Source organism: Hemiscyllium ocellatum, chromosome 16, assembly GCF_020745735.1.
Source record: "Hemiscyllium ocellatum isolate sHemOce1 chromosome 16, sHemOce1.pat.X.cur, whole genome shotgun sequence".
Lineage (NCBI taxonomy): Eukaryota > Metazoa > Chordata > Chondrichthyes > Orectolobiformes > Hemiscylliidae > Hemiscyllium > Hemiscyllium ocellatum.
Genome location: NC_083416.1, coordinates 87,441,886 through 87,467,309, shown reverse-complemented (window position 1 = coordinate 87,467,309; position 25,424 = coordinate 87,441,886). Strand labels below are relative to the sequence as shown.

Genomic DNA, 25,424 nt, shown 5'->3' with positions numbered 1-25,424 from the left:
ACTGACAGTGCTTGTCTGGCTTCTAAAGATGGAGCAGCTACAAGGGGTGTCGGTCAATTCCAAGACTTCCTTGCAATGGCAAGTTCTTTCAGTTACAGCGAGTGGGAGAATGGGGATAGCATCGGACGGGAAGCACACCAAAAGGGTAGGTGGGTAGTTAATGAGGTAGATTTGGGATGATAGCATGAAGAAACACACTAAGCCTCATGGGTGGATGGAAATGCTGCACTAACCTTACTAAAATTGACACTGCCTAAATATGAGTAAAAAATGAGGTCTGCAGATGCTGGAGATCACAGCTGCAAATGTGTTGCTGGTCAAAGCACAGCAGGCCAGGCAGCATCTCAGGAATAGAGAATTCGACGTTTCGAGCATAAGCTCGATGAAGGGCTTATGCTCGAAACGTCGAATTCTCTATTCCTGAGATGCTGCCTGGCCTGCTGTGCTTTGACCAGCAACACATTTGCAACTGCCTAAATATGGTCAGCTACAGCCCATGAAGATATCGTTGCCTGTCGGTTCATTATCACAAACTCTGACATGATCTGTGAGCTTTCAGCAGGAAATAGTTTCTTGTTTTTATGAACTGATAATGATCTTGCTAAAGATTAGTGGTAAAAACTGTTTGATTAAAACATTATACTGACCTTATTACTGTACAGGAAGATGATGGTTAATGCGTCCCTTTTACAGGACACAAATATGTCAAATTGGCAGCTCAATTTTCTACAAGATTTCCATGTCCACAATTACACATAATTTTTCAAACAAACAATGACATTATGTCTGGATGCAAAAATAATAGAAGAAAGGCCCTATCCTAATTCCCACTCAATCCTGTTCACCCCTCATTGTGTTCACTTCCTTACAATGGTTTTCAAAACCCCAAGGTTATACTTCTCAACGTGTGTTCACATCTCGATGTCCATCTCTGTAACCCTGTAACCTCCGGAACAATTGAACTTTAAATCTAATTGCAGAAAGGTCCCTGAAATATTTCCATTGTAGTTAAACATTTTACTGCTTAATCTTTTCCTCTTCCGTCTTTTCATGAAAATCTGTTGGTGTCAGCATACATGTGCTTTAATGGGCACCCATCCTAAAGAATGTTTGTACCTTTTTTATAATCTACTGACTAAATCATATGAAGTTCTGCATTTGTCTAGCTTTTGAGGACATGGTGAGACAAGTTGATGAAGGTCGCGTAGTGGTGCATATGGTTTTCAGTAAGGCATTTGATAAGGTCCCTCATGGTTGGCTCATTCGGAAAGTTAGGAGGTATGGGACACAGGGAAATGTGGCTGTCTGGAAGAAGACAGTGAGTGGCAGTGCATGGAAAGTATTCCGTTTGGAGGTTGGTGACCAGTGGTGTCCTGCAGGGATCTGTTCTTGGGCTTCTGCTTTTTATAGTTTTTATAAATGACTTAGATGAAGAGTTGGAAGGGTGGGTTAGTTAGTTTACCAATGACACAAAGGTCAGTGGTGCTTTAGATAGTGTCAAGAGCTGTTCCAAGCTACAATGAGACATTAACAGGATGCAGAGCTGGGTTGAGAAGTGGCAGATGAAGTTCAACCTGGATAAATATGAAGTGATTCATTTTGGAAGGTCTAATTTGAATGCTGAATACAGGGTTAAAGACAGAATTCTTGAACAGTGGGATCTTGGAGTCCATGTATATAGATCCCTCAAAGTTGCCATCCAAGTTGATAATGTTGTTATGAAGGTGTATGGTGTTTTGGCTTTTTTTTAATCAGGGGAATTGAGTTTAAGAGCCATCAGGTTTTGCTGTAGGTCTATAAAACTCAGGTTAGACCACACTTGGAATACTGTGTCCAGTTATGGTCGCCTCGTTATAGGATGTAGATGCTTTAGAGAGGGTGCAGAGGACATTTATAAGGCTGCAGCCTGGATTGGAGGGCTTGTCTTATAAAGAGAGGTAGAGTGGGTTTGGGCTTTTCACACTGGAGAGAAGAAGGAGGAGACGTGACTTGATAAAGGTGTACAAGGTAATGAGAGGCATAGGTAGAGTAGATAGCCAGAGACTATTCCACAGGGTAGAAATGACTATCACTAGGGATCATAATTTTAAGGTGATTGGAGGAATGTTTAGGGGAGATGTCAGAGGTAGGTTCCATGATATGGGCCATAAGCAAGTTTATGGAGCTAGTCCACAGATCAGCCATTACAGAACATAGAACAATACAGCGCAGAACAGGCACTTCAGCCCTCAATGTTGCACTGACCTGTGAACTATTCTCAGCTTGTCCCCCTACACTATTCCACCATCGTCTATGTGCTTATCCAAGGATTGTTTAAACCTCCATAAATCTCCCAAAATTTGTTAAAATTATCTCACTGAAAGTTGGAACGTGCTCCAGAGGTTAAAAGGCCTGTTTCTATGCGTTGCCAGTACACCTTTACGTGAATAAGGGGACCATACTTTTATTATCCATTCCTTTGGGAATATAAGCCACCATTCTATTTGTCTTCCTGATTATCGTCTGAACTTGGATGTTACCTTTTTGTGATTCATGGATGCAGATTTTAAATCCCTCCATTTAAATAATATTCTGCTCTTCTTTTGTTATCAGATCGTGAGGTCACAAGATCGAGGAGCAGAATTCAGTCATTCGGCTCATCAAATTTGCTCCATCAGTTGATTGTAGCTGAATGTTTCTTAACCCCATTCTCCTGTCCTCCCCCTGTAACCCTTGATGCCTTTACTAATTAAGAACCTAACCATCTCATTTTAAAGACACTCAATGGCTTGTCCTCCACAGCCCTCTGTGACAATGAGTTCCACAGAATTATTACTCTCTGGCTGAAGAAATTCCTCCTCATCTCAGTTCTAAAGGCTTGTCCTTCACTCTGAGGCTGTGCCCTCAGGTCCTCGTCTTTCCTACTAATGCAACATCATCTCCACGTTCACTCTATCCAGGCCTTTCAGTATTAAAAAAGAGCAAAGAAAATTTACAGCCCAGGAACAGGCCCTTCAGCCCTCCAAGCCTGAGCCAATCCAAATGCTATTCTGCAAGTTTTAATCGGATGCCCCCCCCATATCCTTCTAAACCCATTTGAGTACAGACCCAAAGTCCTCAAGTGCTCCTCATTTGACAAGCCCTTTAACCCCAAGATTATTCTTACAAACCTCCTTTGGACCCCCAAGGGCAGCACATCCTTCCATAAGTAAGGAGCCAATTGCTTACAATATTCCAAATGCCGTCTGACCAGAACTATATACAGCCTCAGCAGTACATCTCTACTCTTGCATTCTATGGTTCTTGAAATGAATGCTGACATTGCATTTGCCTTCTTAACTGTCAACGGAACCTTCATGCTAATCTTAGAAGAATCCTGAACTAGGATTCCTAAGTTATTTTGTGCTTCGTATTTCTGAATCCTTCATTATTTAGAAAATAGTCTGTGCCTCAATTATTCATATCAAAGTGCATAACCTCACATTTTACCACATTGTATTCCATCTGCCACTTCTACTGTCTAAGGATCTTTGGTGAATTGTTGCAGTTCATCTTACAGCTGGTACATAATAATCTATATTCAAAAGATGCATGGAGAAACTGACTGTATTGTGGCCAAATCTGTTGGCGGTGCAGAGATATGTCTGAGAAGGGCATAAAGGGGAGAACTTAATGTAATCAACAGGAGTCTGACAAACCATAGCCAGCTAGAGCAGAGTCACCTCTTCAGCCCACCATTAATAATCAGCAGATTAATTAAAATCATTCAATCCCTTCTCTAGACAAAAGTCCCACATGAACTCATTGGGGCAATGTTGGTTGCTGTCAGTGATGCATCAATTCAGTAATGGACCAAGTTCATGGTGAGTGATGGTGGGATGGTGGTCACAGAATTTCAGCAGTTTTCCTGCTGTCCCCAGCTTGATTCCTGGTCTCTTGACCAAGCAGTTTGACTGAGCCCACAAACAATCCCATCAGGATTTATCTCCAGCCTTCCTGACTGTAAGATCCCACCAACTACAGAGTGAATACTAGCAGCAATAGGTTAAGACCTTAAAGTTGGCATCAACTCTGCCCCTGCAGGGTTGGTGGGAATGCTGTCCCTCAGACTCCCATTATGAACCTAATTGTTTCGAAGGTAGGAAGAGCTAAACTTCCTATTCACAACTTCCCTGTCCAATTAAACACATTCCCATCCCATTAATGCCACACAAAAGGGCAATAAACATAGAACATAGAACAGTACAGCACAGCCACAGGTCCTTTAGCCCTCCATGTCTGTACTGACCATGATACTATTCTAAATTAACTCAATCTACTTGTACATGATCCGTATCTGTGGTGATTGAAAGTCAGCCAGGTGGACCTCACAGAATATGAGTTCCCTGATTGGGGATGTTAATCTGGTCTGATCAGGGATCCCTGGCTGACAGATAAGAACAGAAGTGTCAGAGGTTCTATTCACTCTGACAGCTGACTGCGAGGGAGTTGCATCAGTGTCAGGTACTCTGCACTTGTAAGAGAGAAAGTGAGGACTGCAGACACTGGAGTGTCAGAGTCAAATAATGTGGCTCTGAAAATGCACAGCAGGTCAGGCAGCATCCAAGGAGCAGGAGAGTTGATGTTTTGGACATAAGCCCCTCATCAGGAATGTGGGCTGATGAAGAGCTTATGACAGAATCATCAACTCCCCTGCTCCTTGGATGCTGTCTGATGTTCTGTGCTTTTCTAGCACCACACTTTTCAACTAGACACATATAAATAAAGGGTGACTTGGTGAAGGGATACGGTCTCTGTGGAGTTATTTCAGTATCTCTCTATTCCCTGCCTGTTCATGTATCTGGCTAAATGCCTCCTAAACATTGTTAATGTATCTGCCTCCACCATCTCCTCTGGCAGCACATTCCAGGCACCTACAATCCTCTGTGTAAAAATACACTTAATATAAACATTCCCCTCTCACTTTAAACCTATGCTCCCTAGGATTTAACATTTCCACCCTGGGAAAAAGACTCCAACTATCCACCCTGTCCATGTATCTCAATTTTATATACTTCTCTCAGGCCATCCCTTAGCCTGTGACACTCTAGTGAAAGTAATTCAAGTTTGTCCAACCTCTCCTTATTGCTAAAAGTCTGCCAAGAAAAATCTACAAAGTGATAAAGTAAGTTAAATGAATGGGTAAACATTTGGGAGTTGCAGTATCATGTGAGAAAATGTAAAGTGGCAGGAAGTTTAGAAAAGTAGCATTTTATTTAAATAGAGAAAGATTATAGAACTGAGGCACAGGGGGTACACTTGTCCTTGCACAAAGAAACAAAGAAAATAGGAGCAGGAATAAGCCAATCACAAAAACTTAGATTGCAGGTATCGCAAGTATTAGGAAAACCATTGGAATCTTCACCTACACTGTGAAGGTGATGTCATATGAAATGAGGGCAGTCTTTTGTACAGGACATTGGTAATATATCCCTGGAATTGGGTGTGTGTGTGCCCACAACATAGAACATAGAATATTTCAGCGAAAAACAACCCTTCGGCCCTCGATGTTGCGCTGACCTGTGAAACCAATCTGAAGTTCATCTAACCTACACTATTCCATTATCATTCTTACGTTTATCCAATGACTATTAGATGCCCTTGAAGTTGCCCAGTCTACTACTGTTGCAGGCAATGTGTTCCATGCCCCTACTACTCTCTGAGTAAAGAAACTACCTCTGACATCTTTCCTATATCTATCATCCCTCAATTTAAAGCTGTGTTCCCTCATGCTAGCTATTGCCATCTGAGGAGAAAGGCTCCACCCTATCTAACCCTCTGATCATCTTGTATGTTTTTATTAAGTCACCTCTCAGCCTTCTCTCGAATGAAAACAGCCTCAGGTCCCTCAACCTTTCCTCATAAAACCTTCCCTCCATACCAGGTAACATCCTAGTAAATCTCCTCTGAACCCTTTCCAAAGCTTCCACATCCTTCTAATAATGCTCTGACCAGAACTGCATGCAAAACTCCAAGTGCAGCCACACCACAGTTTTGTACAGCTGCAGCATGACCTCATGGCTCCGAAATTCAATTCCTCTATCAAAAAAAGCTAACACACCGTATGCCTTCTTAACAATCCAAATCAACCTGAGTGGTAATTTTCAGGGATTTATGTATAGACACCAAGATCTCTCTGCTCATCCACACTATCAAGAATCTTACCATTAGTAATTTGTATTTCTGTTACTCTTTCCAAAGTTAATCACCTTAGAATATTCTGCCTTAAACTCCATTTGCCACCTCTGAGCCCAGCTCTACAGTTTATCTGTGTCCCTCTGTAATCTGCAACATCCTTCAGCACTATCCAAAACTCCACTGACCTTAGTGTCATCCGTAAATTTACTAACCCATCCTTCTATGCCCTCATCCAGGTCATTTATAAAAATTACAAACAGCAGTGGACCCAAAACAGATCCTCGCGGTACACCACTAGTAACTGAACTCCAAGATGAACATTTCCCATCAATCGAGGAGAAAGTGAGGACTGCAGATGCTGGAGATCAGAGCTGAAAATGTGTTGCTGGAAAAGTGCAGCAGGTCAGGCAGCATCCAAGGAGCAGGAGAATCGACGTTTCGGGCTTGAGCCCTTCTTCAGGAATCGGAGAAGGGAAATCGACGTTTCGGGCATGAGTCCTTCTTCAGGAATGGGATTCCTAAAGAGCCAATTCTTACAGTGAGCCAATTTCTGATCCAAACTGCTAAATCACCCTCAATCCAGTGCCTCTGTATTTCGTGCAAAAGTCTACCATGGGAAACCTTATCAAGTGCATTACTGAAATCCATATACACCACATCAACCGGTTTACCCTCATCCACCTGTTGGTCACTACACAAAGAGCTCAATAAGGTTTGTGAGGCACGACCTACCCTTCACAAAACTATGTTGACTATCACTAATCAAATTATTCCTATCTCTTATAATCCTTTCCAACACTTTACCCACAACCAACTAAGGCTCGCTGGTCTATAATTACCAGGGTTAACCTTACTCCTCTTCTTGAACAAGGGACAACATTTGTTATCCTCCAGTTTTCTGGAACCAGTCCTGTAGACAATGATGACATAAAGATCAAAGTCAAAGGCTCTGCAATCTCTTCCCCAGCTTCCCAGAGAATCCTAGAATAAATCCCATCCAGTCCAAGGGACTTATCTAATTTCACATTTTCCAGAATTGCTAACACCTACTCCTTGTGAATCTCAATGCCGTCTAGCCTGAAAGCCTGTATCTCAGCATTCCCCTTGACAACATTGTCATTTTCCAATGTAAATACTGATATAAAAAATAAATTTAGCGCTTCTCCTATCTTCTCAGACTCCATGCACAATTTCCCACTTTTGACCTTGACTGGCCCTAATCTTAGCTGCAAATGTGTTGCTGGTCAAAGCACAGCAGGCCAGGCAGCATCTCAGGAATAGAGAATTCGACGTTTCGAGCATAAGCCCTTCATCAGGAATAAGAGAGAGAGCCAAGCAGGCTAAGATAAAAGGTAGGGAGGAGGGACTAGGGGGAGGGGCGATGGAGGTGGGATAGGTGGAAGGAGGTCAAGGTGAGGGTGATAGGCCGGAGTGGGGTGGGGGCGGAGAGGTCAGGAAGAGGATTGCAGGTTAGGAGGGCGGTGCTGAGTTGAGGGAACCGACTGAGACAAGGTGGGGGGAGGGGAAATGAGGAAACTGGAGAAATCTGAATTCATACCTTGTGGTTGGAGGGTTCCCAGGCGGAAGATGAGGCGCTCCTCCTCCAGCCGTCGTGTTGTTGTGTTCTGCCGGTGGAGGAGTCCAAGGACTTGCATGTCCTCGGTGGAGTGGGAGGGAGAGTTAAAGTGTTGAGCCACGGGGTGATTGGGTTGGTCCACCAACCCAATCACCCCGTGGCTCAACACTTTAACTCTCCCTCCCACTCCACCGAGGACATGCAAGTCCTTGGACTCCTCCACCGGCAGAACACAACAACACGACGGCTGGAGGAGGAGCGCCTCATCTTCCGCCTGGGAACCCTCCAACCACAAGGTATGAATTCAGATTTCTCCAGTTTCCTCATTTCCCCTCCCCCCACCTTGTCTCAGTCGGTTCCCTCAACTCAGCACCGCCCTCCTAACCTGCAATCCTCTTCCTGACCTCTCCCACCCCACCCCACTCCGGCCTATCACCCTCACCTTGACCTCCTTCCACCTATCCCACCTCCATCGCCCCTCCCCCTAGTCCCTCCTCCCTACCTTTTATCTTAGCCTGCTTGGCTCTCTCTCTTATTCCTGATGAAGGGCTTATGCTCGAAACGTCGAATTCTCTATTCCTGAGATGCTGCCTGGCCTGCTGTGCTTTGACCAGCAACACATTTGCAGCTGTGATCTCCAGCATCTGCAGACCTCATTTTTTACTCGATGGCCCTAATCTTATCCAAGTCATTCTTTTATTCCTGATTTATCTATAGAAAGCTTTATAGTTTTACATAGAACATAGAAAAATACAGCGCAGTACAGGCCCTTTGGCCCTCAATGTTGCGCCGACCAAAGCCTACCTAACCTACACTAGCCCAATAACCTCCACATGCTTATCCAATGCCCGCTTGAATGACCATAAAGAGGGAGAGTCCACCACTGATACTGGCAGGGCATTCCATGAACTCACAACCCGCTGAGTAAAGAATCTACCCCTAACATCTGTCCTATACCAACCTCCCCTTAATTTAAAGCTGTGTCCCCTAGTAACAGCTGACTCCATACATGGAAAAAGGTTCTCACTGTCAACCCTATCTAAACCCCTAATCATCTTGTTTTCCATGATCCTGCCTGCTACCAACTTCACATGTCCCTTCCTGGCTCTTCTTAGTTCTCTCTTTAGGTCCTTCCTGGCTAACTTGTAACTCTCAATCACCCTAACTGAGCCTTCACTTCTCAACTTTACAAAAAGCCTTCTTCTTCCTCTCGACAAGAGATTCAACTTTTTAAATAAAACATGGCTCCCTCACTGGTCCACTTGCTTTCTGCCTGACAGGTATATTCGTATCAAGTTCACACAGTAGATGTTCCTTGAATAAGCTCCACATTTCAATTGTGCCCCTCTCCTGCAGTTTCTTTCCCCATCATGTGCATCCTAAATCTTACCTAATCACATCATAATTGCCTTCCCCAGCTATAACTCTTGGCCTGCATTTATATACCTATCCCTCTCCAGCACTAAAGTAAACGCAACAAAATTGTGATCACTCTCACCAAAGTGCTCACCTACCTCCAAATCTAACACCTGCCCTAGTTCATTACCCAGTACCAAATCCAATGTAGCCTCACCTCTTGTTGGCCTGTCAGGAAGCCCTCCTGCACTCATTGAACAAAAACTGACCCGTCTAAAGTACTCAAATTATAGTATTTCCAGTCAATATTTGGAAAGTTAAAGGCCCCCATAACAATTACGCTGTTACTTTCACAGCTATCTAGAATCATCTTTGCAGTCCTTTCCTCTACTTCTCTGGAACTTTTTGGAGGCCTATAGAAAACTGTCAACAGGGTGACCTCTCCTTTCCTGTTTCTAACCTCAGCCCATACTACCTCAGTGGACAAGTCCTCATCAAACATCCTTTCTGCTACTGTAATACTGTCCTTGACTAACAATGCCACACCTCCCCCTCGTTTACTATCTTCCCGTTCTTACTAAATCATCTAAATCCTGGTACCTGCAATAACCATTCCTGTCCCTGCTCTATCCATGTCTCTGAAATGGCCACACCATGAAAGTCCCAGGTACCAATCCATGCTGTAAGGTCACCCACCTTATTCTGGATGCTCCTGGCGTTGAATTAAACATACTTCAAACCACCTTCCTGCCTGCTGGTACACTCTTACAACTTTGAAACTTTATTTATGACCTTACTACTCTCAGCCCCCGATACACTGGAGTACAATTTAGGTTTAAAGGCGAAAGTGAAGACTGAAGATGCTGGAGATTAGAGTCGAAAGTGTGGCACTGGAAAAGCACAGCAGATCAGGTAACATCCAAGGAGCAGGAAGTCTAACCCTAATTCTTTCCTGATGAAGGCATTTTGCCTGAAAAGTCAATTTCCCAGATACTGCCTGACCTGCATGGCTTTTCCAGTACCACACTCTCGACTACAATTTAGGTTTCCCATCCCCTTGCTGAATTAGTTTAATCCCTGCTGAAAAGCATTTGCAAATGTCCTCCTCCTCTCTGGTTCAGGTGTAGACCATCCTGTTTGTAGAGGCACCACTTACCCCAGAATGAGCCCCAATTATCCAGATATCTAAATCCCTCCGTCCTGCACAATCCCTGTCGGCATGTGTTCAACTATCTCTCTTTCTATCCCTCGCCTTGCTAGCACATGGCATGGGTAACAAACCAGAGATGACAACTGTATTTGTTCTAGCTCTTAGCTTCCACCCGAACTCCTTGACTTCTGCCTTACATCCACATCCCTTTTCCGACCAATGTCATTGGTGCCATAAGTAGGAAAAGGGAAAAGTTCGTTAAGTGATACTGGCTGTGGAAGGTGTGAGGAGAGGTTGAACAGTTAGACATGTACTCATTGCAGTTTTGAAGATTTTACTGTGAATACAAAAGATTCTGAGGTGGGTTTTGGATTGATGCTGAGATGATGCTCAGGGAGTGTAGAATTAGGCAATACAGCTTAAAATCAAGGGGTCAGCTATCAAGACAAAGTTAAAGATAAATTTCTACTCTGAGAGTTGTTAATTATTTGGGATTCTCTCAGACAGTGATGGAGAATTGAATGAATTCAAAACTGAGTTTGAAAGATTTTTGAGTTACATGGGAGTCAAGGGTTACAGGAAGACAGGCAGATGATACATCTGCCATGATCTCATTGAATGGCAGAGTAAACTAAATGGGCTGACTGGCCTACTCCTGCTCCCACTTTCTGTGGGTCTAGATTAGAGTGGTGTTGGAAAAGCACAACAGTTCAGGCAGCATTCGAGGAGCAGTAAAATCGATGTTTCGGGCAAAAGCCCTTCATCAGGAATACAGGCAGAGTGCCTGAAGGATGGAGAGATAAATGAGAGGCTGCAATGATCTCATTGAATGGCAGAGTAAATTAAATGGGCTGACTGGCCTACTCCTGTTCCCATTTTGTCTGCATCTGATGTTTTTTGCTCTGTGATGCCTTATAGATGAGATACAACATAACTGGTTTCTGATCGAAATTAAACTGAACCCAACTTTTGTTAGAAGCAGATTTTCAGGGAAATAGTGGGACATGGAAGAGTTTAAAGAACAGGCAGTGACTAAGGATCACAAAGTGGCCAGAGATAATCTTTACTGTCAGGTGAAAACAGAACTTTACATATCAATAGTGCAAAGAGGCAAAGAACAGTGAATAATTGCAAAACAAAACATTAGACAGGACCAGAATACATTCCCAACATGCTATTTATAAAGCTACTTATCTCATTCAACCTCTGCCACTTCCTTCACAGAAGGTTCAAAGTTACTACCATTATAACAAAACCAACACAGGAAACGGCTGTTTCCCTAATTCACTGGGAACACAACATCTCATAACTCTTTCATCACTCTTCTCATTCCCCCCTCCCTGATCACCCCTCATTCATCACCCACTCCCTTCCTCATCATCCTCTCACTGATCACCCTCACCCTCACCCTCATCATCATCATCATCATCATCTCCTCCCTGACCACCACTCCCTCCCCAGTCACTCCCTCCGTCCCTCATCATCCACTCAAATCATCACCCTCACCCTCAACATCATGCTCCTCCCTCATCATCCCTTAACTCCTCAACTCTAAAGGGAATGGATTCGTGACTAATACAGTGACTTGTTCCTTTGGCTGTTTAACTCTCTTTCGCCCTCAGGAACAGTGAGCCAAATTCAAGTTACCAATTTGCAAATGACATCCTGGATTAACAAACAAACAGATTAATGGATTGTACCCATGATGTCACAAGCCTTTGTCGGGTTATCCCAATAAACTGTCAAGGGCATAGACTGAAGCATTGCTAAAGAGTGTAATGGAAAAAGACACACACCTGTCTCCCTTTCTCTCACCCACACACAAAACTAAAGCAGCTCTGTTCAGAAATAGTACAACTAGGGGACTGATAACTCTCACAATGGTTACAGATTTATCATCATCTGTTCTCTTTGTTAATTATGTTTGCTATGTTATTGATAATAATCCAAATTCAAGCAACAGCAACTTGTATTTATATAGCAACTTCAGAACAGGAAGACAGAGGCACCTAACAGGAAAACCAAAAAAGAGAAAATGCTGGAAAATCTCAGCAAGTCTTGCAGCATCTGTGAGGAGAGAAAAGAGCTGACGTTTGAGTCTAACTGACTCTTTGTCAAAGCTGGAAAAGATGGTTCTGAGTGAGTGTGATTTTAGACAGTGAGTGCTGGGAGCTGTAAAGGCACATTGTACTTCTGAATCTTGATGAATCACTCAGTTACCATCAGCCAGGTCTCCGTCCCTCATCTGGCTTTATTACAGATATCACAGGACACAGACTCCAGGAGATCAGAGCTTCTTGCTTATTCCTGGCTGGCACACAGATTAACTTCAACACTCCTGAGACAAATAAGACAGTCTGATATTGACATTTAAATCACTGCAACGTTTATCCAGCAAACTACATTCCAAAACATTAATTCTGAGTTCTCTTCAAAGATGCTGTCAAATTTAATGAATTTCTCCAGCAATTTCTGCTTTTGGGTTTCAGATCTTCAGCATTTGCAGTTCATTGATTTAGAAAAGTCCAATTAGCTACATATCAGTTTTGGGGATAATGTTACACTGTTATTAAGGAAGTCATAGCAGGACAGATGGATGGATTCAAGGTAATATGATTCTGTGAAAGGGTAATAACATTTGATCAATATTTCTGAGTCCTTTGAGGAGGTAAAGGATAACAGATAACTGGTGGATGTACCATACTTAGACTTAAAAATAGCATTTGATAAGATCCCACATCAAAGGTTCTGCAGAAATTAAGATTTCACGGTGCAGAAGTAGCATCTGAACATGGAAAGAAAATTTGTTCAGACAAGATGTAGTACAAGAAGTAAGCCATTCGGCCCATCAGGTTTTCTCCACCATTCATTCAAATTAGAATTAGGTTAATTGTCATGTGCTCGAGTGGGTTATTTTCAGGGATACTGGAGTACAGCGAAAAGTGAACTGTCACCCTTTAGAACATAGAACAGTACAGCACAGTACAGGCCCTAGGGCCCACAATGTTGTGCCGAGCATTTATCTTAGTCTAAGATCAATCTAACCTACACAGCCCTCAATGTACAGCCATCCATGTACTTGTCCAGCAGTCGTCAAATGTCGCTCATGTCTCTGACTCGACTACCACTGCTGGCAGTGCATTCCACACACCCACCACTCCCTGTGGGAAGAATCTACCTCTGACATCTCCCCTATACATTCCTCCAATCATCTTAAAATTATGACCCCTCGTGATAGCCATTTCTGCCCTGGGGAAAGTCTCTCTGGCTATCTACTCTATCTATGCCTCTCATTACCTTGTACACCTCTACTGAGTCTTGTCTCCTCCTTCTTCTCTCGAGTGTGAAAAGCCTGAGCTCACTTATCCTCTCTTCATAAGACAAGTCCTCCAATCCAGATAGCATCCTGGTAAACCTGCTTTGCACCCTCTCCAAAGCATCTATATTCTTCTTATAACGGTGACCAGAATTGGACACAATATTCCAAGTGTGGTCTAACCAAGGTTTTATAGAGCTGCTGCAAAACCTTGTGGCTCTTAAAGTCAATCCTCCTGCTAATGAAAGCCAAAACATCATTCGCCTTCTTAACAACCCTATCTCTTGGATGACAACTTTGAGGGATCTATGGGTGTGAACCCCAAGATCCCTCTGTTTCTCCACACTGCCAAGAATCCTGTCTTTATCCCTGTATTCAGCATCCAAATTTGACCTTCCAAAATGAATCACTTCACATTTATCCGGGCTGAACTCCATTTGCCACTTCTCAGCCCAACTCTACATCCTGGCAATGTCATGCTGTACCTTGCAACAGCCCTCAACATTATCTACAACACCACTGACCTTTGCATCATCGGCAAATTTACTAACCCACTCTTCTACTTCTCCATCCAAGTCATTTACTAAAACTACAAAAAGCAGAGACCCAAGAACAGATCCCTGCGGCACACTACTGGTCACCACCCTCCAGGCGGAATACTTTCCATCTACTACCACTCACTGTCTTCTTCTAGCCAGCCAATCCTGTACCCAGACAGCCAAATTTCCCTGTATTCCATATCTCCTAGCTTTCCGAATAAGCCTACCATGGGAAACATAGAACATAGAACATTACAGCGCAGTACAGGCCTTCGGCCCTCGATATTGCGCTGACCTGTCAAACCTTATCAATTACCTTTCTGAAATCCATACACACCACATTCACTGCTCAACATTCATCAACTTGTCTCATCACATCCTCAAAGAACTCAATAAGGCTTGTGAGGCACGACCTGCCCCTCACAAAGCCATGTAAACTATCTTTAACCAAACTATGTTTTTTCAAATAGCCATAAATCCTATCTCTCAGAATCCTTTCCAATACTTTGCTTACCACAATGTAAGACTGATTAGTCTGTAATTCCCAGGGATTTCCCTATTCTCTTCTTTGAACAGAGGAACAACATTCGCCTCCCTCCAAACAGCTGGTGCGACTTCCGTGCAGAATAAGGATACAAAGATCATTGCTCGAGGTGCAGCAATCTCATTCCTTCCTGTAGTAACCTTGGATATATCTGGTCCAGCCCTGTGGATCTATCTATCTTGATGCTTCCCAGAATTTCCAGCACTAAAAATGTGTTGCTGGAAAAGCGCAGCAGGTCAGGCAGCATCCAAGGAGCAGGAGAATCGATGTTTCAGGAAGGGCTCATGCCTGAAATGTCAATTTTCCTGCTCCTTGGATGCTTCAGGAAGGGCTCCTCCTCCTTGGATGCTTCAGGAAGGGCTCCTGCTCCTTGGATGCTGCCTGACCTGCTGCGCTTTTCCAGCAACACATTTTCAGCTCTGATCTCCAGCATCTGCAATCCTCACTTTCTCCTAGAATTTCCAACACATCCACTTCATTAATATCAATCTGTTCAAGCCTATTAACCTGGTCCACAATGTTCTCACTATCAACAAGGTCCCTCTGTCTAATGAATACTGAGGCAAAAAACTCATTTAGGGCCTCCCCTACCTCTTCAGACTCCAGGCACAAGTTCCCTCCACTATCCATGATCAGCACTACCCTCTCTCTGATCATTCTTTTATTCCTTAGGTACGTATAGAATGTCTTAGGATTTTCCTGAATCCTACCCACCAAGGCTTTATTGTGCCCCCTTCTAGCTTTTCTCAGTCCATTTTTGAGTTTTTTCCTAGCTACCCTGTGTTGGGACAGATCTTCTGTCCCCGTGTTCATTTGGAGGAGAGAGACACCGGGTCTGACTAAAAGTATAAACAGGTTTAATGAGAGAGAATCGTACACAGTACAGTGAGGTGTCTAGCTCACTGGAGAAGGCGCGTTCTGCCTATATTTTAATTTGTCTATCCTTTTGTTCTCTCACATTCCAGAGTTACATCCTTATTTGGTAAAATGCAGAATTTTGGTATGTCATTGGTTCTCACCTGATAACATTCTATTACCTCAGTTTGAGCTACGTGCATTTTGACACGGCTCCAACGTCCTGTTATCTCTCACCCTCCCTGGGGCCTCTTCAGGCTATGCCATCAGCTTTTCAGTCTGTTCTTAGTGTAACATAATGGCTTACTGTTGTCTAGTGAAGCTAACAAGTTCCAGACTTGCTAATACTACCTTACGTGAGCACTACCTAACAATAAAGTTTCTTACACTACCTAACCTTAATAATGGATCCCAACACCTGTAATCCTCTAAAGCTGTGCCAGATCCTGCTTCCTCAACCTTAAGTAAGAGATGTCTTAGGTACAAAGATATCTAGGTATAAAATCTGAGGTTTAAATTAGAAACATGAAGATATAAAAGTTAAGGTTTCAGCATTACCATCTTTCTAAGGCATGGACTCTGCTCTGGGGGCTACCTCGAACCCAGGGCTCGACACTGGGCTTTATCCAGACCAGAAGTCCATCGAGTCTGCACTGGTTTGACCCCCTGCCATTGATGCCATCTAAGGAATGGAGGTAAGTAGAAAAAAAAGAAAAAAACACAAAAAGAGGAAAAAGAAGCAAACAAATGGGCAGAGCAGATGAGCTCCAGCTTTGAAGCCCTACTCTGCACGATCTTAGACATTAGCTAAGTTGGCACACATTCACTGAGATCATGCTGATCTGATAACCCTTAACTCCACTTTCCTGTGTTTTCCGCATAATACTTGATTACCTTCCTGATTAAAAATCTGTCCATCTCAAGTGAAACTAGGACAAGAGGGCATAGCCTCAAAATTAGTGAAAGCAGGCGTAGGACTGAATTGAGAAGTCATGATTTGGAGATGCCAGTGTTGGACTGGGTGCACAAAGTTAAAAATCACACAACACCAGGTTATAGTCCAACAGGTTTAATTGGAAGCACTTGCTTTCGGAGCGCCGCTCCTTCATCAGGTGATTGTGGAGAACACAATTATAAGCCTGTTCAGCCTCTCCCTGTAGCTCAGATCCTCCAGTCCTGGCAACATCCTTGTAAATCTTTTCTGAACCCTTTCAAGTTTCACAACATCTTTCCAAAAGGAAGGAGACTAGAATTGCACGCAATATTCCAACAGTGGCCTAACCAATGTCCTGTACAGTCGCAACATGACCTCCCAATTCCTGTACTCAATACTCTGACCAATAAAGGAAAGCATACCAAACACCTTCTTCACTATCCTGCAACTCCACTTTCAAGGAGCTATGAACCTTCACTCCAAGGTCTCTTTGTTCAGCAACACTCCCTTGAACCTTACCATTAAGTGTATAAGTCCTACTAAGATTTGCTTTCCCAAAATGCAGCACCTCACATTTATCTGAATTAAACTCCATCTGCCACTGCTCAGCCCATTGGCCCATCTGGTCCAGATCCTGTTGTAATCTGAGGTAACCCTCTTTGCTGCCCACTACACCTCCAATTTTGGTGTCATCAGCAAACTTACTAACTGTACCTCTTATGCTCTCATCCAAATCATTTATGGCACTCCACTGGTCACAGGCCTCCAGTGTGAAAAACAACCCTCCACCACCACCCTCTGTCTTCTACCTTTGAGCCAGTTCTGTATCCAAATGGCTAGTTCTCCCTGTATTCCTTGAGATCTAACCTTGCTAATCAGTCTCCCATGGAGAACCTTGTAGAATGCCTTACTGAAATTCATATAGATCACATCTACTGCTCTGCCCTTATCAATCCTCTTTGTTACTTCTTCAAAAAACTCAATCAAGTTTGTGAGATATGATTTCCCACACACAAAGCCTAGTCAGTCATTCCCTTTCCAAATATACGTACATCCTGTCCCTCAGGATTCCCTCCAACAGCTTGCCCACCACTGAGGTCAGGCTCACCGGTCTATAGTTCCCTGGCTTGTCTTTACTGTCCTTCTTAAACAGTGGCACCATGTTTGCCAACCTCCAGTCTTCCGGCACCTCACCAGTGACTACCAATGATACAAATATCTCAGCAAAAGGCCCAGCAATCACTTCTCTGGCTTCCCACAGAGTTCTCGGGTATACCTGATCAGGTCCTGGGGATTTATCCACCTTTACCCGTTTCAAGACATCCAACACTTCCTCCTCTGTAATATGGACATTTTGCAAGATGTCACCATCTATTTCCCTATAATCTTTATCTTACATATCCTTTTCCACAGTAAATACTGATGCAAAATATTCATTTAGTATCTCCCCCATCATCTGTGGCTCCACACACAGGCCACCTTGCTGATCTTTGAGGGGCCCTATTCTCTCCCTAGTTACACTTTTTTCCTTAATATATTTGTAAAAACACTTTGGATTCTCCTTAATTCTATTTGCCAAAGCTATCTCATGTCCCCTTTTTGCCCTTCTGATTTCTCTCTTAAGTATACTCCTACTGCCTTTATACTCTTCTAAGGATTCACTCGATCTATCCTGTCTATACCAGACATATGCTTCCTTCTTTTTCTTAACCAAACCCTCAATTTCTTTAGTCATCCAGCATTCCCTATACCTACCAGCTTTCCCTTTCACCCTGACATGAATATACTTTCTCTGGATTCTTGTTATCTCATTGCTGAAGGCTTCCCATTTTCCAGTCGTCCCTTTACCTGTGAACATCTGCCTCCAATCAGCTTTCGAAAGTTCTTGCCTAATACCGTCAAAATTGGACTTTCTCCAATTTCAAAATAACATAAAAACATAAGAGCTAAGTACAGGGATAGGCCATCTGGCCTTTCAAGCCTGCTCTGCCACTCAATCAGATCATGGCTGATATTTTCGTGGCCTCAGCTCCACTTACCCGCCCTGTCGCCATAACCCTTAATTCATTTTCTGTTCAAAAAAGTATCCATCTTAGTTTCAAAAACATTTACAGAGGAAGCCTCAACCACCTCACAGGGCAGGAATTTCCAAAAATTCAGAACACTTTTGGTGAAGAAGTTCCTTCTCAATTCAGTCCTAAATCTGCTCTCCCAAATTTTGAGGCCATGCCCTCTTGTCCTAGTTTCACTTGCCAGTGGAAATATCCTCTTAACTTCTATCTTATCTATTCCCTTCATAATCTTTGGGCCGAAGGGCCTGTTTTCACACTGTAAGTCTAATCTAATCTTATGTGTTTCTGTAAGATCTCCCCATATTCTTCTAAATTCTAATGAATATAATCCCAGTCTACTCAGTCTCTCCTCATAAACCTGCCCCCTCAACTCCAGAATCACCCGACTGAACCTCCTCTTCACCCCCTCTTGTGCCAGTACATCCTCTCTCAAGTAAGGAGACCAAAACTGCCCACAGTACTCCAGGTGTGGCCTCACCAGCACCCTGCACATCTGTAACATAACCTCAGCTTTTAAACTCAACCCCTTTAGCATTGAAGGACAAAATTCCATTTGCCTTCCTAATTATCTGTTGCACTGCAGACCAACCCTCTGTGATTCATGCACAAGGACACCCAAGTCCCTCTGCACAACAGCATGCTTCAACTTCTTACCATTCAAGTAATAGTCCTTTTTACTGTTATTCATTCCAAAATGGATGACTTCACATTTATTAACATCATACATCATCTGCCAGACCTTTATCCACGCACCTAAGTGATGCCCCTTTGCAAATTTTCACTGTACTGTGCACCCTTTGCTCTGCCACTCATCTTAGTGTCATCCACAGACTTTTACACACTACACATGGTCCCCAACTCCAAATCATCGATGTAAATTGACAATAATTGTGGTCCCAACGCTGATCCATGCAGCACACCACCAGTCACTGATAGCCAAACAAAATAGCACTCGTTTATCCCCACTCTTTGCTTCCTGTTGGTTAGTCAGTCCTCAATCCACGCTAATACAATGCCTGAAATGCCTTGCATCTTCATCTTATGCAGCAGCCTTTTGTGTGGCACCTTGTCAAAGTCTTTTTGGAAATCTAGGTATACCACATCTACTGAATCCCCATTGTCCACTGTGCTCATAATGTCTTCATAGAATTCCTAAGGATTAGTTAAGCATGATCTGCCCTTCATGAACCCATGCTGCGTCTGTCCATTGGGACAATTTCTATCCAGATGCCTTGCTATTTCTTCCTTGACAATAGACTCAAGCACTTTCCCCACTACAAAAGTTAAGCTCACTGGTCTATAATTCCCCAACTTTTGTCTACCTCCCTTTTTAAATAGTGGTATCACATTTGCTGTTTCCCATTCTGCTGGGATTGCCCCAGAGTTCAGTGAATTTTGGAAAATTACCACCATTGCATTTGCTACTTCTCCCACCAATTCCTTTAGCACCCTGGGATGCATCCCATCAGGAGCACGAGACTTGGCCATCCTTAGCACCATTTACTTGCTCTACACTACCTCTTTCGTGATAATGACTGTTTGCAGGTCTACACCTACCTTCGTCTCTTTGTCTATGATTGGAATGTTATTCATGTCCTCCACTGTAAAAAACCAGAACAAAACACCTATTCAATGCGTTGCCTTTTCTTCATTTCCCATTACTGAATCCCCCTTCTCGTTCTCTAAAGGACCAAGATCTACTTTAGCCACTCTTTTTTTGTTTTATGCATTTATAGAAACTTTTGTTATCTGTCGTTACATTCTAAGCTAATTTTTTCTCATAATCCATCTTACTTTTCTTTATGGCTCTTTTTCTGGCTTCCTGTTGATCTTTAAAGCTTTCCTAATCTTCTAGTTTCCTGCTGATTTTGGCCACTTTGTATGCCTTCTCTTTCAATTTGATAGTGTCCCTTATTTCCTTAGACACCCATGGCTGATTACCCATTTTCCTACAGTCCTTCCTTTTCACTGGTTTATACTTTTGCTGAACACTTTGAAATTGCTTTGAAAGTCCTCCACTGTTCATCAACTGGCCCACCATAAAGTCTTTGTTTCCAGTCTACTTTAGCTAACTCCTCCTTCATTTAAGCACAGAACCCTGGTATTGGATTTTATCTTCACACTTTCCAACTGTAAATACTGTGATCGCTCCTTCCAAGAAGATCCCGAACTATGACATAATTAGTTATTCCCATCTCATTACATAGGACAACTGGCTGCATGGAGTTTGCCCTTTCTCCCCGTGTCTGTGTGGATTTTCTCTGCGTGCTCTGGTTTCCTCCCACAATCCAAAGATGTGCAGGTTAGGTGAATTGGCCAGGCTAAATTGCCCAAAGTGTTCAGGGATCTGACAGCTAGGTGCATTATTCAGGGATAAATATAAGGTGGGGGAATGGGTCTGGGTAGGTTACTCTTCAGAGGGTCGATGTGGGCTTATTGGGCCAAAGGGCCTGTTTCCACACTGTAGGAATTCTAATTCTAATCTGAGCAGATGGTGGCACAGTGGTTTGCACTGCCGTCTCACAGCACCAGAGACCCAGGTTCATTTCCCGCCTCAGGTGACTCTCTGTTTGAAGTTTGTACATTCTCCCTGTGTCTGTGTGGGTTTCCTCCCACAATCCAAAAATGTAAATTGGCCATGCTAAATTGCCCATAGTGTTACGGGCACGGGTAAATGTAGGGGGATGGGTCTGGTTGGGTTGCGCTTTGGTGGGTCGGTGTGGACTTGTTGGGCTGAAGGGCCTGTTTCCATACTGTAAGTAATCTAAAAAAATGTCCTTAAAGTCTACTACTGCCCTTAATGTATTTATAAAATTCCTTTGGATTCTCCTTAAGTTTATTTGCCAAAGCTATTTCATGTCCCCTTTTTGGCTCATGATTTCCCTCAAGTGTAATCCTACTGCCTTTATAGTCTTCTAGGGATTAACTCGATCTCTCCTGTCTATATCTGACATATACTTCCTTCTTTTTCTTCACCAAAACCTCAATTTCTCTCGTCATCCAATATTCTATACACTTACAAGCCTTAAATTTCACCTTAACAGGAATAAAGAGGAACTTCGATTATCCGGCATTCAATTATCCAAATATCCGATTATCCGGCAAGATCACAAGGTCCTGATTCTTGGCTAAACTATGTTATCCAGCATTCGAATATCCGGAATTCGATCAACCGAATGAAATGAAATACTCCCTGCCCTTATCCTTTGGATAATTGAGGTTCTCTGGACTCTTGTTATCTCATTTTTGAAGGCTTCCCATTTTCCAGCTGTCCCTCTAGTTTTGAGTATCTGCCCCAATCAACTTTTGAAAGCTCTTGCCTAAAACTGTCAAAATTAGCCTTCCTCCAATTTAGAACTTCAACTTTTAGATCCTGTCTATCCTTTTCCATCACTATTTAAAAATTAACAGAATTAGGGCCCTAGGCTCCAAAGTATTCCCTCACAGGCAATTCAGTCCCTTGCCCTGCCTTATTTCCCAAGAGTAGGCCAAGTTTTACACCTTCTCCAGTAGGTACATCCACATACTGAATTAGAAAATTTTCTTGTACACACTTAATAAATTCCTCTTTATCTAAACCAGTCCCAGTGTGTATTTGGAAAGTTAAAACTCCCTACGATAACCATCTTGTTATTCATACAGATAACTGAATTTCCTTACAAATTTATTTCTCAATTTCCTGGTAGTTATTGGGGGGGGGGGTCTATCGTGCAATCCCAATAAGGTGATCATCCCTTTCTTATTTTTCAGTTCCATGCAATCAACTTTCCTGGATATATTGCCAGAAATATCCTCCCTAAGTACAACTGCAATGCTATCCCAAATCAAAAACACCACTCCCCCTCCTCTCTTGCTCTCCTTTCTATCCTTCCGATAGCATTTGTATCCTGGAAGCTGCCAGTCCTGTCCATCCCTGAGCCACATCTTTGTAATTTCTATGATAGCCCCTCCCTCCCCCCTTTAAATCGTCACCAGCAGCTCTAGCAAACTTCCCTGCCAGTAATTAGTATCCTTCCAATTCAGGTACAATCCATCCTGCTTGCACAGATCACTCCTAACCAAGAAGAGATCCCAATGATCCAAAAACATGATCCCTTCTCCCCTGCACCTGCTCCTCAGCCACATATTCATCTGCTCTATCCTCCTATTCCTACTCTCACTAGCTCATAGCATCGGGAGTAATCCAGATATTATTACCCTGCAGGACCTCCTTGTTTAAAGTCCTGCCTAACATCCTATATTCTCCCTTCCGAATCTTATCCTTTCCCCTTCCTATGTTATTAGTTCCAATGTGTACAACAACCTCTCACTAGTCCCTCTCTCCTTGGAGTAAAAAATGAGGTCTGCAGATGCTGGAGATCACAGCTGCAAATGTGTTGCTGGTCAAAGCACAGCAGGCCAGGCAGCATCTCAGGAATAGAGAATTCGACGTTTCGAGCATAAGCCCTTCATCAGGAATAAGAGAGAGAGCCAAGCAGGCTAAGATAAAAGGTAGGGAGGAGGGACTAGGGGGTGGGGCGATGGTGGTGGGATAGGTGGAAGGAGGTCAAGGTGAGGGTGATAGGCCGGAGTGGGGTGGGGGCGGAGAGGTCAGGAAGAGGATTGCAGGTTAGGAGGGCGGTGCCTGCAATCCTCTTCCTGACCTCTCCGCCCCCACCCCACTCCGGCCTATCACCCTCACCTTGACCTCCTTCCACCTATCCTTCCTCATTTCCCCTCCCCCCACCTTGTCTCAGTCGGTTCCCTCAACTCAGCACCGCCCTCCTAACCTGCAATCCTCTTCCTGACCTCTCCGCCCCCACCCCACTCCGGCCTATCACCCTCACCTTGACCTCCTTCCACCTATCCCACCTCCATCGCCCCTCCCCCTAGTCCCTCCTCCCTACCTTTTATCTTAGCCTGCTTGGCTCTCTCTCTTATTCCTGATGAAGGGCTTATGCTCGAAACGTTGAATTCTCTATTCCTGAGATGCTGCCTGGCCACCTCTCTCCTTGGAGAACAGTCTGCACCCTCTTGGAGATATACTTGACCCTGGCACCAGGGAGGCAACACATCATTCTGATTTCTTGCTGTCGCCTGCAGAAATGTCTGTCTGTGCCCCTGACTAGAGTGCCCCGTAACACAATCGATCGCTTGGAACCTGACATTCTCCTCATTACATTAGAACCAGTCTCGGAACCAGAAACTTGGCTTTTTGTGCTACGTTCCCCTGAAAGTCCATCACCCCCTACATTTTCCAAACCAGCATACTTGTTTGAGATGGAGATAGCCACAGGATACTCTTGCACTATCTGTTTTCTGCTCCTATCTTTCCTGGCAGTAACCCATCTATATCAGTGTTTTTTTTTTCTCCCTTCCTATAACTGCCATCCATCGCACTCCCTAGCTCCTGTAAATTCCTCTTTGCCTCTAACTGCCACTCAAACAGATCTATGCGATCTGATAGGATTCGCAGGCAAACATACTTTCTGCAGATATAATCATCAGTAACATGGAAATTCTCCTTCATCGCTCACATTCGACAGGAAGAGCACATGACTCTACTACAGGCCACTTTTACAATTTAACAATCTAAAGACCAAGAAAATAGTAATTTTACTGCTCTAAAAAACACTGCTCCAGGCCAACTTAGTACCTATATTTTATATTTTTAAATTTTAATCAAGAGACAGATCTTAATAAAACATATAACCAAAAAAATCCCACTCTATTCACTATTAATAAAAAGCAAGGTTACTCTTAAAAACTATGCATTTATCTATTCCTTAGCTGTGAACTCTCCCACACAGGTTCCTCTAGGTCAGCTGTGATTTTTGATATTCGTTAATTTTTCTTAGACACACTTCAATGTCCAGAAATACTTGAACTCAAACTGCAAAGGCAGTAGCTGTGCAGATTCACTGCTGTGTCAGACAGAAGTGCAGGTTTCCTTCTCTCTCTCTCTCTCTCTCACTGACGATGTGGTCACTGCCTTTGTCTCTCTCCCTCCTTTTGAAAGAGCTGTTGTTTTGATAATATTTTCCCCCAAAGTACCAAAATAGTGCAACAGCTCATAAAACAGCAATTACTGCTCCTGGAATTCAAGGCAATCAGCTCCAACACCTAAAATACCTCCAAAAAGGAGCAGTTGTTACAGCCATAATTTTATCCCATCCTCTCTCTTGGATTGCCCAGAATCCTACAGCTTTTTCTCTCACCATTTAGGTAATATGATTCTTTATTATTCTTCCGGCCAAATTGATTTTAACAATTTTAAATCATAACATCTGGCTCTATTTTGTTTCTCTTTTGATAGTGAATTATTTAAAAATCTTTCTTTATTGCTTTATTTTCTATTCAAATGCTACTGTCCAAGGATTTGCAACTCACCTGGAAAATCTTCTTGTGTCCCTGTCTCAATACCTTTTGCCATTTAATCTCTCCTCTCCACTTTTGCACATCTTCTCTTTTATCCTCCTCCCTCTTTTCCCCTTCATGAAATCAAAATTTATTCCAATCCTATTCCTCAATTCTGAATAAAGGTCACTGACCTGAAACAGTGATGCTATTTTTCAATCCACAGGTGCTGCCAGAGTTTCTCCAGCACTTCTGTTTTTGATAATCTACCTGTCTGGCCAGGTTAGAAATGGCTCTTATGTTATAAAAGGTGCCAAACTTGACATCACTATACCACAAAATGTTCTTTTTCAATTCTAGCATCATCTATACTGTCACTGTGTCTGATGGGAGCTGATCTTTAATGTGTTTGCCAATTGGTTCCATTCTAGTTTCGCTATGGGAAGATTCAGACCTATCTCTAGGGAGCTGTGCAGAAAATATTGGCAGCCAATCCAATGCCAGTGCTGAGGGAGAGTTCCATGTCAAAGGTACAATCTTTTGGATGATCGGTTAACCTCAGCACTGACCCATTCTTCTCAGGTGGCTAT

At 43.2% G+C, this 25,424-nt stretch overlaps 1 protein-coding gene across 2 annotated transcripts in view; it reads right to left on the bottom strand.

Moving 5' to 3' along the window:
* Positions 1-25,424, bottom strand: part of arap3 (ArfGAP with RhoGAP domain, ankyrin repeat and PH domain 3) — a 344,677-nt gene that overhangs the window by 257,446 nt on the left and 61,807 nt on the right. The window lies entirely within an intron of this gene.